Source organism: Podarcis filfolensis (genome assembly GCF_964270895.1).
Source record: "Podarcis filfolensis genome assembly, chromosome: Z".
NCBI classification, from domain to species: Eukaryota; Metazoa; Chordata; class Lepidosauria; order Squamata; family Lacertidae; genus Podarcis; species Podarcis filfolensis.
In genome coordinates, this window is record NC_139617.1 from 6448762 (window position 1) to 6461120 (window position 12359).

General features: G+C 41.6%; 1 long non-coding RNA gene across 1 annotated transcript; it reads left to right on the plus strand.

Moving 5' to 3' along the window:
• The first annotated feature begins 5268 nt into the window (after positions 1-5268).
• Positions 5269-9470, plus strand: LOC310753977. Its single transcript, XR_014543531.1, has 2 exons — positions 5269-5332; positions 9410-9470. It is a non-coding gene; the product is annotated as an uncharacterized lncRNA (long non-coding RNA).
• Positions 9471-12359: the final 2889 nt, after the last annotated feature.

A 12359-nucleotide genomic window follows, 5' to 3' on the forward strand; every position in this document is an offset into this window, starting at 1 on the left:
AGTTCTGAGAGTCAGATAGGATGTCCTGGAAGGCAACATTTGATCCTTTAAAGCCCTAAACGGCCTCGGCCCAGTATACCTGAAGGAGCGTCTCCACCCCCATCGTTCTGCCCGGATGCTGAGGTCCAGCGCCGAGGGCCTTCTGGCGGTTCCCTCATTGCGAGAAGCAAAGCTACAGGGAACCAGGCAGAGGGCCTTCTCGGTAGTGGCGCCTGCCCTGTGGAACGCCCTCCCATCGGATGTCAAAGCGATAAATAACTACCTGACATTCAGAAGACATCTTAAGGCAGCCCTGTTCAGGGAAGTTTTTAATCTGTGATATTTTAGTGTATTTTTGGTTTTCTATGGAAGCCGCCCAGAGTGGCTGGGGAAACCCAGCCAGATGGGCGGGGTACAAATAATAAATTATTATTATTATTATTATTATCCCCATGCCTAAGGTACCCCACTCCAGCCTTTCAGCAATAATTGGAATCTGGGGTCACACAGGAAATCTAGTGTTACATGCATTTCAAACATGTGCTAATACAGTAAAGTACTGCTTAGGTAACCTGGCTGTCACTGAGTGCACAACAAGTCCATTGAGTGCTGCCTGTTTGTTATTTAGCCATAGCAAGGCCTTCTCAGTGGTAGCACCACATTTGTTGGGCTGCCATACCCTCCAAGTGTCCTGATATTTCAGGGGCAGTCCTGGAATTACAGAAGCCATCCCTGCTTCTGATTTGATCTCAGAATGTCTGTATTTTCCCTGCCAGTGCCCCACTGCTGAACTTGGGGAGGAGGATTATCTGGCGCTTGTCTTGAGTGATGGTGGCACTCTCTATTGTCTCTCCATGGCCTCTCCATGACTGCCGCTGACAGCCACTTCTCTTGGGCAACTTGCAGTGGCTGCTGGAAAGCAGGTTAGGGTGAGGAGAGGCTGCTGCCACCAAGGCCCATCCTTGAATGACGCACCAGCTCTGAGATGCAGGTAGAGGGCTGGGCCACCTTGGGTAGGAAGAAAGGTGGAGGGTGTGTGTATGTTCTGTCCCTTTGGTGTACTAGTGGTGGAAATTATATGTGGGTGGGAGGAGGACAAAAAATGGAGGGGGGTCAAAGGAGGGTCAGGTGGGGGGGGAGTAAGAAAAGTCCCTGTTTCATCTGAGAAATGCTGCAGGCTATGTTGCTACAGTAACTCTACAGTTTATAGAGCTAATGAAAATCACTATTCAAAGCATGCCCCTGAAGGAGGGGCAAATATGCTGGAAATAAATCAAAATTGTGTTTTGGGAGAAATTTGCACTAAAATGCTGACTCCTCTCCTTCACCTGCCTTCCTGCCAGACTCCCTCCTGCTGCTTGCTGCCAACCTCTTTCCCCTTCCTTCCTTCCTTCCTTCCTTCCTTCCTTCCTTCCTTCCTTCCATTCTCATGAACCAGCTTTACAAAAAGAAGCAGCAGCAAGGAGGTATTTTGGCAATAAATCCTGTCGTCCAGTCTGTAAATTCCAAACTCCACAGGTATGGGGGCTTTGGAAGTCACACTAACAGAAGCTATATGCTATGTGGGCCCATGAGCAGGCTATCCATCTCTGCTCTCCTCCTACTACACAGGTTGCTAATGTCACTTTTCAAAATGCAATATGATGTTCTGAAGCACACATCACCATCTGAGTCTAACTAATGCAATGAGCTGTGAAACATCATGAGCACTTTCAAAATATTTTTGGGTTGCTCCAGACTGCCACTGTTTTGTTGGAGGGATTCCAGTGCATACTGTTAATTTAGGAATGCAAAATGAGAGTGGATTAAAACTCTCTGCTGCCTTAGCACAACACATCCACTTTTAAAAGTATTGTTTCCCTGTGCCATCACCTTGGTCTTGGGAGGAGTCTCTGTTAAAGACGCCTCCTCCCAGCAGCTGTGCATTCAGTGCTGATGGCCTCATTCTCCTCCTGCCAGCTGAAGAAAAAGAGGAGGAGGAGGAGGAGGAGGAGGAGGAGGAGGAGGAGTTTGAACTCGATATCCCGCCTTTCACTCCTCTTAAGGAGCCTCAAAGCTGTTAACAATCTCCTTTCCCTTCCTCCCCCACAACAAACACTCTATGAGGTGAGTGAGGCTGAGAGACTTCAGAGAAGTGTGACTAGCCCAAGGTCACCCAGCAGCTGCAGGTGGAGGAGCAGGGAAGCTAACCTGGTTCCCCAGATTACAAGTCCACCGCTCTTAACCACTATATCATGCTGGCTCTCAAATTTAGACATGCTTTTTTCTTGGTTGACTATGTCAAGTGCTTGACTATGACCTTTCTATTTCAGCAGGCATTTTAAGGACGTTTGCTGTTTTTATTTTTTTTAATTGATCTTATTTTTTTTAAAAAAATAATATTTATTAAATTTTCCAATTTAACAATCCAACAATAATCAAACAGTCCAAATATTATGCCAAATTATAAATCTTTGGTTGACTTCCCATGCTCCGAGGTCAGGGGATGGCAATCATCTGACATTTGTGCTGCTTCTCTTAATTAGCCCAGGTAATTCCCATAAATCAATCCAATGTTAATCCTTCGTTCATTTTTTACAGCCTCTGAGTTCATCTAGCAAGTGAGTGAAATCAAACAACATGTTTCTGTATGGGTGTTTATTTTCTTCCATGTCTTTCACTTTCCCTTCTTCGTGCCTGTTATTATCCATTGCGATACATCCCAAAATGGAGGAAATATTGCTTTCTGCCAATTGTACCAGGCACATGTCCAAACCTCTTCGTTTTATCTCAATCCAGAACAGATAAGCCTGTACTTTGTCTAGAAGCCTTAATTCTCGTCTTCTGTTCTTAACAATCCATTAAAATTAATTTCAGATTCATAAATCTTTTCCACGCAGTTAATAATTAGGTCAAAATGAGTCTTAAATATTACAATACTCTACAATCCCGCTTGCGTACATAGTCAATTGGTAGTCAGACCTTCCAGGGAGATTTGCCAAGTAAAAAAGGAAATACAGCTGGGGGGGGGAGTTTTCAAAACTGGTAGTTGAGCCGTATATAAACAGATATATGGTTTTAAAAAATGGGAAAAACTTTCTGCAGTTAGGAAAGTGATGGAGAAACGTATTGAAAAATGTGGGTTGGATGAATGGTTAATATGAAGATGAAGGACAAGTGAATCAGTATAATTGCAATCTTAGGACACACTACATATCCTATACACCATGAATTGAAGTAATCTGAATAGTTTGGATGCATGCACCATGGGATATGCTTTTTTCCCTTCTTCCCTGACAGCCTTGTTTAACTGCTAAAATATTTTCACTGGTTGCCCATATGCTGCTTGGTCAGGTTCAAGGTCCTGGACCCCTCAATGGTCACCTAAGCCCTCTTATCCCAGCTTGATCACTGAGATCATCCAGAGCAGTATTGTTAGTTGTCTTATGTGTCTCAGAAGTTCAGCTGGCTTCAACTAGAAGCTAGGCATTTGGTGCCACTGGACCAATGCTGTAGAGTACTTTTCCAGAAGAGATTTGGAAGTCATCCAACCACATCTGAAAGTTCTCCATCCTTGCTCCATTGCCTTAAAAGCACCGTGTTTCAGTTTAAAAAAAGATAAAGAAATTTGGTTGGGGAATATCCAGCTACGTTCTTTGACATTCCGATCTCCACCTTACTGTTTTTATTGCTATGTTTTCCCCAACCCTCTAGCCAATATTACAATATTCTATTTTGAAATATGAATCATCTCTTATACAGGATTGCATTTTGCTCATACCAGGATCACCAAGGGGTTACACTCACAAATTGAACATGCTTTCATATTTGTTAAAAGATTTTCCTTTTTATTGGTTTAGCTGGTTGATCATTTCTCTTTTGAGACAGAATGACAATTTTGGAATACCTTCAGTAAGCACAAGCACCCGTTCTTTCCCCCAAAGTGCAGCACTGCAGTAATAGTACAAATTTTAAAAGTTAGTAATTAGAGGGAGAAAAATGAAGGAAACTGCCAAAGTAAAGACTGATCAAGGAAGCAGAAATCTGTTGAGGGCAATGTGCTAATAGAAGGAAGTAAATGCAATGTGCCACTGAGATGACCCCATAGAAAAAGAGACTAAGGGGCCAATCATATTCACAAGAAGCTGGTATAAAGCAAACTGGTGTAAAGAGAGAACAGTCCTTGCCTGCTTGACGAAGGCAGTAGTAAAAGCACTCCTCAATAAACCCTCCCTGGACACAGAAAATATAAGTAACTACTGGCCATTTGCTAATCACCCCTTCTTGGGCAAGGTTATTGAGTGGGTGGCGACAGGCCAAATCCAGGCGCTTCGGAGGCCTGGTGTGGTGAGTGCATCCTGCCACCCAAGGGGGCGGGGCGCACTGTGTGGAGCCTCTCCACTGCCTCCCCCTCAACTGTAGGGTGGCTGAGGGAGAGGTGGAGGGCAGAAACAAGTCCCACACTGCCGTTGGCTCATTCACACTGCAGGCCCCGCACTAAGTGCCCCCGCGGTGTCGCACCCAGTGCCAGCTGCATTTCCTTACATTTGTGGACCGAAATAAAAAGTTTCGGGAGCTGATTTTTTTTTTTAAACCCCTCATAATTTTGTCATTTTGTCACCCTCCCCCTCAGTGATGACACCCAGGGCGGTCCGCACCCCCCCTTCCTCTACCACTGCTTGGAGGAAACTGTTGTTCTGGATCATTTTCCTGGTTTCGGTGGAGAATCTGTTTTGGTCACCCTGTATGATGACTTCTGTTGGGAGAGACATGGGAAATGTGTCATTGTTAATTCTTGACCTCTTGGTGGCTTTCTGTACCATTGACCATGGTATGCTCCTGGAGTAGCTGTTCAGGTTATGGGTGGGTGGCACTCATTTGCAGTTGTTCTGGTCCTACTTGGACTATTGTTTCCAAAGGGTAATGCTCGGTTTTCAATTTTATCCCCCATGCTGTTTAACGTCTACATGAAACCACTGAGTGGGGTAATCCAGAGTTTTGGAGTACATTGGTACCTTGGGTTAAGTACTTAATTCGTTCTGGGGGTCCGTTCTTAACCTGAAACTGTTCTTAACCTGAAGCACCACTTTAGCTAATGGGGTCTCCTGCTGCCGCCACACCGCCGGAGCACGATTTCTGTTCTCATCCTGAAGCAAAGTTCTTAACCCGAGGTACTATTTCTGGGTTAGCAGAGTCTGTAACCTGAAGTGTATGTAACCTAAAGCGTATGTACCCCGAGGTACCACTGTAAATTGTTAACAATATGCTGATGACAGACAACTCTATTTCTTTACAGCTGCAGGTGAGGCACTGGACCATTGTCTTGTCTCAGTAACGGACTAGCTGAGAGCCAACAAGCTGAAGCTCATTTGAGGTAAGACTGTCACTGAATGGTTCCTTAGACTGGATGGATAGGATGTTGCCTGCTCTTGATGGAGTTACACTTCCTCTGAATGAGTGGTTATTCATCTTGTGGGTCATTTGAGGCTCATCTGGCCTTGGTAGCATGAAGTGCCTTCCATCAACTTTGGCTGGTGTCCCAGCTGTGTCTCTATCTGGACATAGCCAAATCCCAGCTGTGTCTCTATGGGTGATAGCCAAATCTCAGATATCTTTGCTCTGGTAACCTCTAGATTAGGTTACTGCAACATGTTAGATGTAGCGTTCAGAAACTCGGTGCAGAATTCGCCAGCCTCATTGTTCAGCAAGGAAAGATTATCTGAGCATGTTACACAGATCCTGGCCTGATACACTGGCTGCCAATTAATTTCCGGGTTCAATTCAAAGTGGTGGTTTTGATCCATAAACCCATAAATGGCTCAGGATTGCAATGCTTCAATGACCACCTCTCCCCATATCAACCAACCCAGACCCTGCAGCCATCATTCTTCGTGTGCCTTCTCCACGAGAGGTACAGAAGGTGGCAACATGAGAACAGGCCTTTTCTGCAGTGGCTTCCCTTTTGTAGAAAGCTCTTCCCGGGAGGCTCACCTGGAGCCTTCATTATCCATCTTTAGGCGCCAGATGAAAATGTTCCTCTTCAACCAGACTTTGGCTTATTAACATTTTATGTCCTTGTTCTTGTTTTTAATTATGTATTGTGTTTTTATTTTGTATTTTTATGCTGTGAACCACCCAGAGATCTTTGGATAAAGGGCAGTATACAAATGCAATAAACAAACAAACAAACAAAATAATAATAATAAACAAGATCATGTGACTGAGCTGCATAGGCTTGAGATCCAGCCATTCCCTCCCCACCCCCATCCCTGCTACACACGCAGAACACTCCTTCTGAGGAACTTTCTGACCTGGGAAGGACAAGTTACCTCAGGCTGAGCCTGACTGAGCTGGGAATCAACCATCTGAGCTGGAGATCCACTAAATCCTAAACTGTTTATCTGGGGGGACTTACTATAGGTTTCCCCCCTTAGCAACTGTTTCCACAACAACCTTTTGCATTCCCTACAGCAGAGATGAGGAACCCTTTCCAGCATTTCCAAATGGCAATATTTCAGAGGCCATATACCTGTGGTGGGTGGTGCCAGAGGCAAAAGTTTGGGGAGGGAACAAAAGATAATATTGTACAATAGACTACATTCCACTTAAGGATGGGGAAGAAATTTAATTCAGTTTATATTTAAAGCCACTCCTGTCAAAACAGCATGAGAACCATCATGGAACCATCTATCTGAGAACATAGCCATTTTTCAAATATTGCACTTACCTGCATTTTGCATTGCAGTTCTTTAACCAGTGAAAGTTTATAAAAATGAACTTATTAGAGAAGGGAATACATAAAATGAATATATTACTGGAAATAACATACAAAAGGCATAATATTAAGATAAATTGCTTGAAAAATGCATGTGAAGTCAACAAAACAGCATGCAGAGATGTGTTGATTTGGAGAAATTTGCACTAAATGCTGAAGAATTTTCATGAGGATTTTTTATTTTTAAAAAAGAAAAAGCACTGCAGAAATGTGACATAATGAATTTAAGACTGGGAAAATGAGAAACCAAGAGAACCCAAATTGACGCATTCTTAATTCAATTCATGCAAATGCCAGAGGTTTTTGCACATGCACATATCCCACCACACTCAATTCAGAGGCCTTATCATAGCACAAAGACACATGGGGGGTGCCCCAACCCCTCAGTCATTTTGCTTGCCATTTTCTGAAACTTTCCCAGCTCTATACTATTCTTTTTGAGGTGCAGAAACCATATTTCTATAAGTACATTTTCATACTAAGACTTATTTTAAGCCACTCTCCTAATGATCCATAATACAGAATTCATATTTTCCACAGAAACTGCAATTCAGGTTTACTTGGAAGTGAGTCCCAGTGAATATGCATTTCTATTCCATTGAATTTAATTTGCTCCTGAGTAGAAAGAAAGAAAGAGAAATTATCAGTAGGTTGCGTGGAACTTATTCCCAAGTAAGGCCATGCATTTGTAACCACAAAATTTGATTACTGCAATGCATTCTATGTGGGGCTGCTCTTGAAATTGGTCCAGAAACTGAAGTTAGTACGAACACAACGTATTGTACATTTTTGAAGCAGCTGCAATAGTTGCCCATCTGCTACCAGACAAGGTTGGAGATGTTGCTTCTTGCTTATATGCTGACGGGCCAGGCTACATGAGTGACACTGCCACTATGCTTCCAGACTGAGAACCTCCTAGTGGTTCTGCTATTTGCTCTGTGACCACCAGTAATATGGTTTTCATTGTTGTGGCCCTATTAACATGGAGTTTGTGCCCATTATATATATCATTTTGGTCAATAACCAGTAGAACCCATTGTATATAAGGCATCACAAGTGATTTAGAGGAGTGTGACTGGTTCAATCACATTGGGCACAGAGCCTCGGGGGTGCCACAGGGAGCTCTACAACTATAATGTAGAATGGAAGGCAAGAGGCGGGACTGTTCCAAATTTTAATGTTACACAGGGTGCCGCAGAAATTTAAGATCCCAAAGTCTTTCGTGGAAGGCAAGCACTAACAATCTATGTTTAGGATTCATATGGAAGAATGTTTTTATTTACTCAAGCTTTTTTCCCCAAAAGAAATTTGTAATTATTGTCCCTTGGTCATTTTATACTGTTAGACTTTAACTGTGTTAGTCATTGTATATGTTTTATACTCTATTTTGTGGTTTTCTCTACATTGTCCTGATATATATTATCATATGAGTGGTCTATAAATTTCTTAACATAAGTGAATAACTATGAATAGGATTGCACTCTTTTTCTTGTTTGAGAGAAGATTGGTCATACCAGCAAGTTATTTATGGATATGATTAACTCTCCAGAGGTCATGGAGTAAGTGCTCATGATTTTGGAATGGGGAACACATCAGCAGGGAAGTCCAACTCTGACAGCAAACCTCCCAATTAAATTCCTAATTGTTTGTGAAAAGATCTAAATGATGCATGCAAGACCAGCATCTGCTCAGGAGCCTGGAACACTCTTGCTCTGAGGTGAAAGTATTTTGGTCAGGGAACCTGGACAAAGTCAGATGAAGAAGAGAAGTGTGCTTAAGGATGCAAAATCCATTTGGAGATAGAAAGTAAAGGCAGCTAATGGGACTTAAGAGTTATTTTACCATCCCTAGTGCCGAGTCCCAAACCCCACACTAAGGCTCAGCTCAAATGCCTTCCCCTAATGTTGCAACAATCCTCACAGGCATACTCACAGGGAGAAAGATTTTGATGAATTTATCAGAGGATCCCTCGCCTGCTTTTTTTTTGCTACATAATACTGTTGCCTTATGTTAAGCTTGTGATATATTAAGACCCTGATATCCTTTTCACACATACCACTGGCAAGCCAGGTAACCCCCATTTTATATTAGTGCAGCTGGACCTACCAATTGTCCATATTGAAATTAATTTTGTTTGTTTGGGCCCAGTTCTCCAACCTGTTACAGTCATATTGAATCCCAATTCTGTCTTCTACAGTGTTAGCTACCCCTTCCAGTTTGGTGTTATCTGCAAATTTTATGAGCATCCCCTCAGCTTCATTGGAGCAATTTATAAACACATTGAATAACAACTGGCCCAGACAGAACCCTACAGCACCCCACTTGCCACTTTTTTCCAGAATGACGAGGAACCATTAGTGAGTATTCTTTGGGTTTGGTCAGTCAACCAGCAAAAAGTTGACCTAACAGTTTCCTCATCAAGCCCACATTTTACCATCTTCTCTGCAAAGAATGAATGTCTCTGTCAAAAGCTTTACTGAAATCAAGATACACTACTTCCACAGCATTCCCCTGATCCACCAAGCTTGTCATCCTATCAAAAAGGAAAAAAGAAATGAGATTAATCTGGTATGACTTGTTTTTTGAGAAACCCATTCTGGGTCTTAGTAATCACAGCATCCTTTTATAAGTGATCACAGTCTGACTATTTAATTATGTGTTCTGGCTTGCCTGTAGATTTGACATTCCATTAAAGGTGAAAAACACTTATCACCACCCACACGATGCAGGCAGAAGGTGAGTAACATAATAATTACCTTTAAAATATTACTTTGGATTCCCTCTCTTTTGTCTTTTTACTCCAGATATAGACTGATCTCAAAGGAGAATGTCTTATTGCAAGAAATTTTGTTTCTGTTTCATTCCACCTTTGGTACAATAATAATAATAATAAAATAATACAGGGTTCATTTTAATAAAATTGTATGATAGTGCTCACCCATATTAGGGTTTTTCTTTTTCTTTGTTATACTGTCTGTTTGTTCTTGGGTTGTAATTTCAATAGTTTCTTTGTTACTTGATCCAATTAGTTTCAGTTCTTCACAGTGAAGGCTTTGATAAGGAGCAAGGGTGGGGGGAGGAAGAGGGGATCTCTCATCTTTTCATCTCCATCTGGCAACAATTGAAATATCTTTGAAGTCCAAATTGTTGGGTAAGAATGGCAAAACACAGGAACAAATGTCACAACCAATTTCTTTCTTAGCTAAAGACTTGGATGCAAGTTGCCTTATAATGAAATAATTACACTACACAAGTAATTATCTTAACCCAGTTTGTCATAATTCAAAATTAATGTTAATTAATCTTCTGTTTTCAGGAGTGTAATTCTACACTAACAGCCGCTAACATTTTTTTTATTACAGTTTTTAAGTACCTTTAAGTACATTTGACAATTCCATCTTATAATATAAATACATAGCATGAAAGAAAAATCCTATGGTACATTTTAAATGTATTTAGGTAAATCTTACAATTTCTCTTCATTTGGAGCATTTCAAAGGTTTCTTGCCCAATGGCTTCCCAGTTCTGAACCTTAGTAATTTTACTTCTCTCCATTAATACTTCCTTCCTATGATATTCCAGCATTAGTTACTTGCAATGCTGAAAAGGCAAGTCATTTTTCAGCTTAACTTGGGGTGGGATTACTCTGAAAAGTGGCTTGCCTTTTTGGCCTATAAACTTTCAAGAAACCCTTGGCTCTTTAACATCCCCCCCCCCAATTGTGGTTTCAGAAATGACATGAAAGTATGCAAGGGGAGCCATTAACTCTACTCCAGTGGTGTGCAGTGGAGTTTTTTGTAGGAAAACAGTTAGGGCCAGAGGTGCCAGCTTGCAAGGCTGGTGTGTGTGTGTGTGTGTGTGTGTGTGTGTGTGTGTGTGTGATATTGCAAGCATGAACATCACATCTCCCTAAACTGGGCAGAAGCTTCATGGGCTTTGGGAAGGAGGAGGTAGGCCTCTGAAAGGATGTTGGAGCCCTACTGTCTCCTTCCCAAAGCTGGGCAGGTCCCAGTTGTAGCTTCGTGCCTCCCACCCTAAGTTGGATAGAAGCTTCCTGGGCTTTGGGAAAGAGGCACCAGGCTTTAATAATATATTATTCTAATTTACTAGGAACATTTAATGGAACTAACCTGGTCCCCCTAGTCCATTGACTGCATGTCACTGCTCCACTTTAAGAACCATTGGATTAGTTCATTCAAATTATTTAAATAGTTCTCTTTGGCCTTATATAGACTGCTTTTTGCACTGTTTACATCTATCTAATTGATGCAGGGAACTATGTAACAATTCTTTAATCCAGTCAATGTCTGCAGCATCTGTAATCTCGTGTGTCAACAGTTTTGTGCTGGTTCTGCTATTTCATTCAAATGAGATTTAAGATATGTAATCCAATATCTAATCTGATCACTATTTTTCATGTCTGTTCAGCTCCTTTACAAAAACAAAAACCCTTCTTAACCCAAACATGGTTGAGCTTTCAACTGCTTGAACGAAAATGCAACGTGAAGGGCTGTGCTCTAACACTTTTCATCCTCAATAGGGTTTCAGAATTCATTGCTTGGTTTTGTTGTTGTTGTTTTTAAGAAAATAAATAATAAGAAATACTTGGACATGTATACTAATGGCTCTGGCCCTATATGCCTGACGAAGTGTCTCCACCCCCATTGTCCAGCTCCAAGGGCCTTCTGATGGTTCCCTCATTGCAAGTAATGAAGTTACAAGGAACCAGGCAAAGGGTTCGTGGTAGTGGTGTCTGCCCTATGGAACATCTTCCTGTCCTGTTAGATGTCAAGTAATTAAGACATCTGTATAGAGGAGGTTTTAATGTTTGGTGTTTCATTGTGTTTTTATATTGTGCGGAACTCCACATCACCATCTAGTGTCACAGTGTCAGAATGCTTAAACAACACATATAAAGTGCTATTTCATTGCCAATGTAGCTGAGTCCCAAGTTATTTATAAAGACATTGAACAACTGTGCACCTTACTTGTCACTTTCTTCCAGGATGACTCAGAACCATTAATGAGCACTGTCTGGGTTTGGTCAGTCAACCAGGTACAAATCCAACAAACAGTTACCTCGTTCAAAACACATTTCACCAGCTTCCTCACAATAATATCATCATGAAATACAATCCATATAGAAGTAACCTGTGCTGCATCTTGCATAACTTTTTTTTGGGGGGGGCACATATACATGCATGTGCATTTGTTGATGTGTTGGTATGTATCTGAATTGAGGTTTATATATCTTGGTGGAACCCCCTCAATCCTGTTAATGGTAACAGTTCTATAGATTTGTTCTATTTGAAAGTAGCTTCCCAAAGTCCCACACACACACCCTTCAATGTACTGTTTCCCAAGCTTTCTATTTAAGCAGGTTTGCAAGGCTGCTGAAATGCTGTACTATAATTAGCAGCACACAAATAAGAAAATAAAGAACACCTCCATTTAATCTTCCGGGAAAGAAAGTTGGGGTGGAACAAAGCATTTTCTCATGTGGGGTAAGGAACTCTTTTCAACCAAAGGGCCAGATTCCCTTCTGCGGACTATATTCCTTTATTGGGAATAAAGCTAAAAGGCAGAACAATAAATACGATTCTCACGAAGTTCGAAGACATATTCA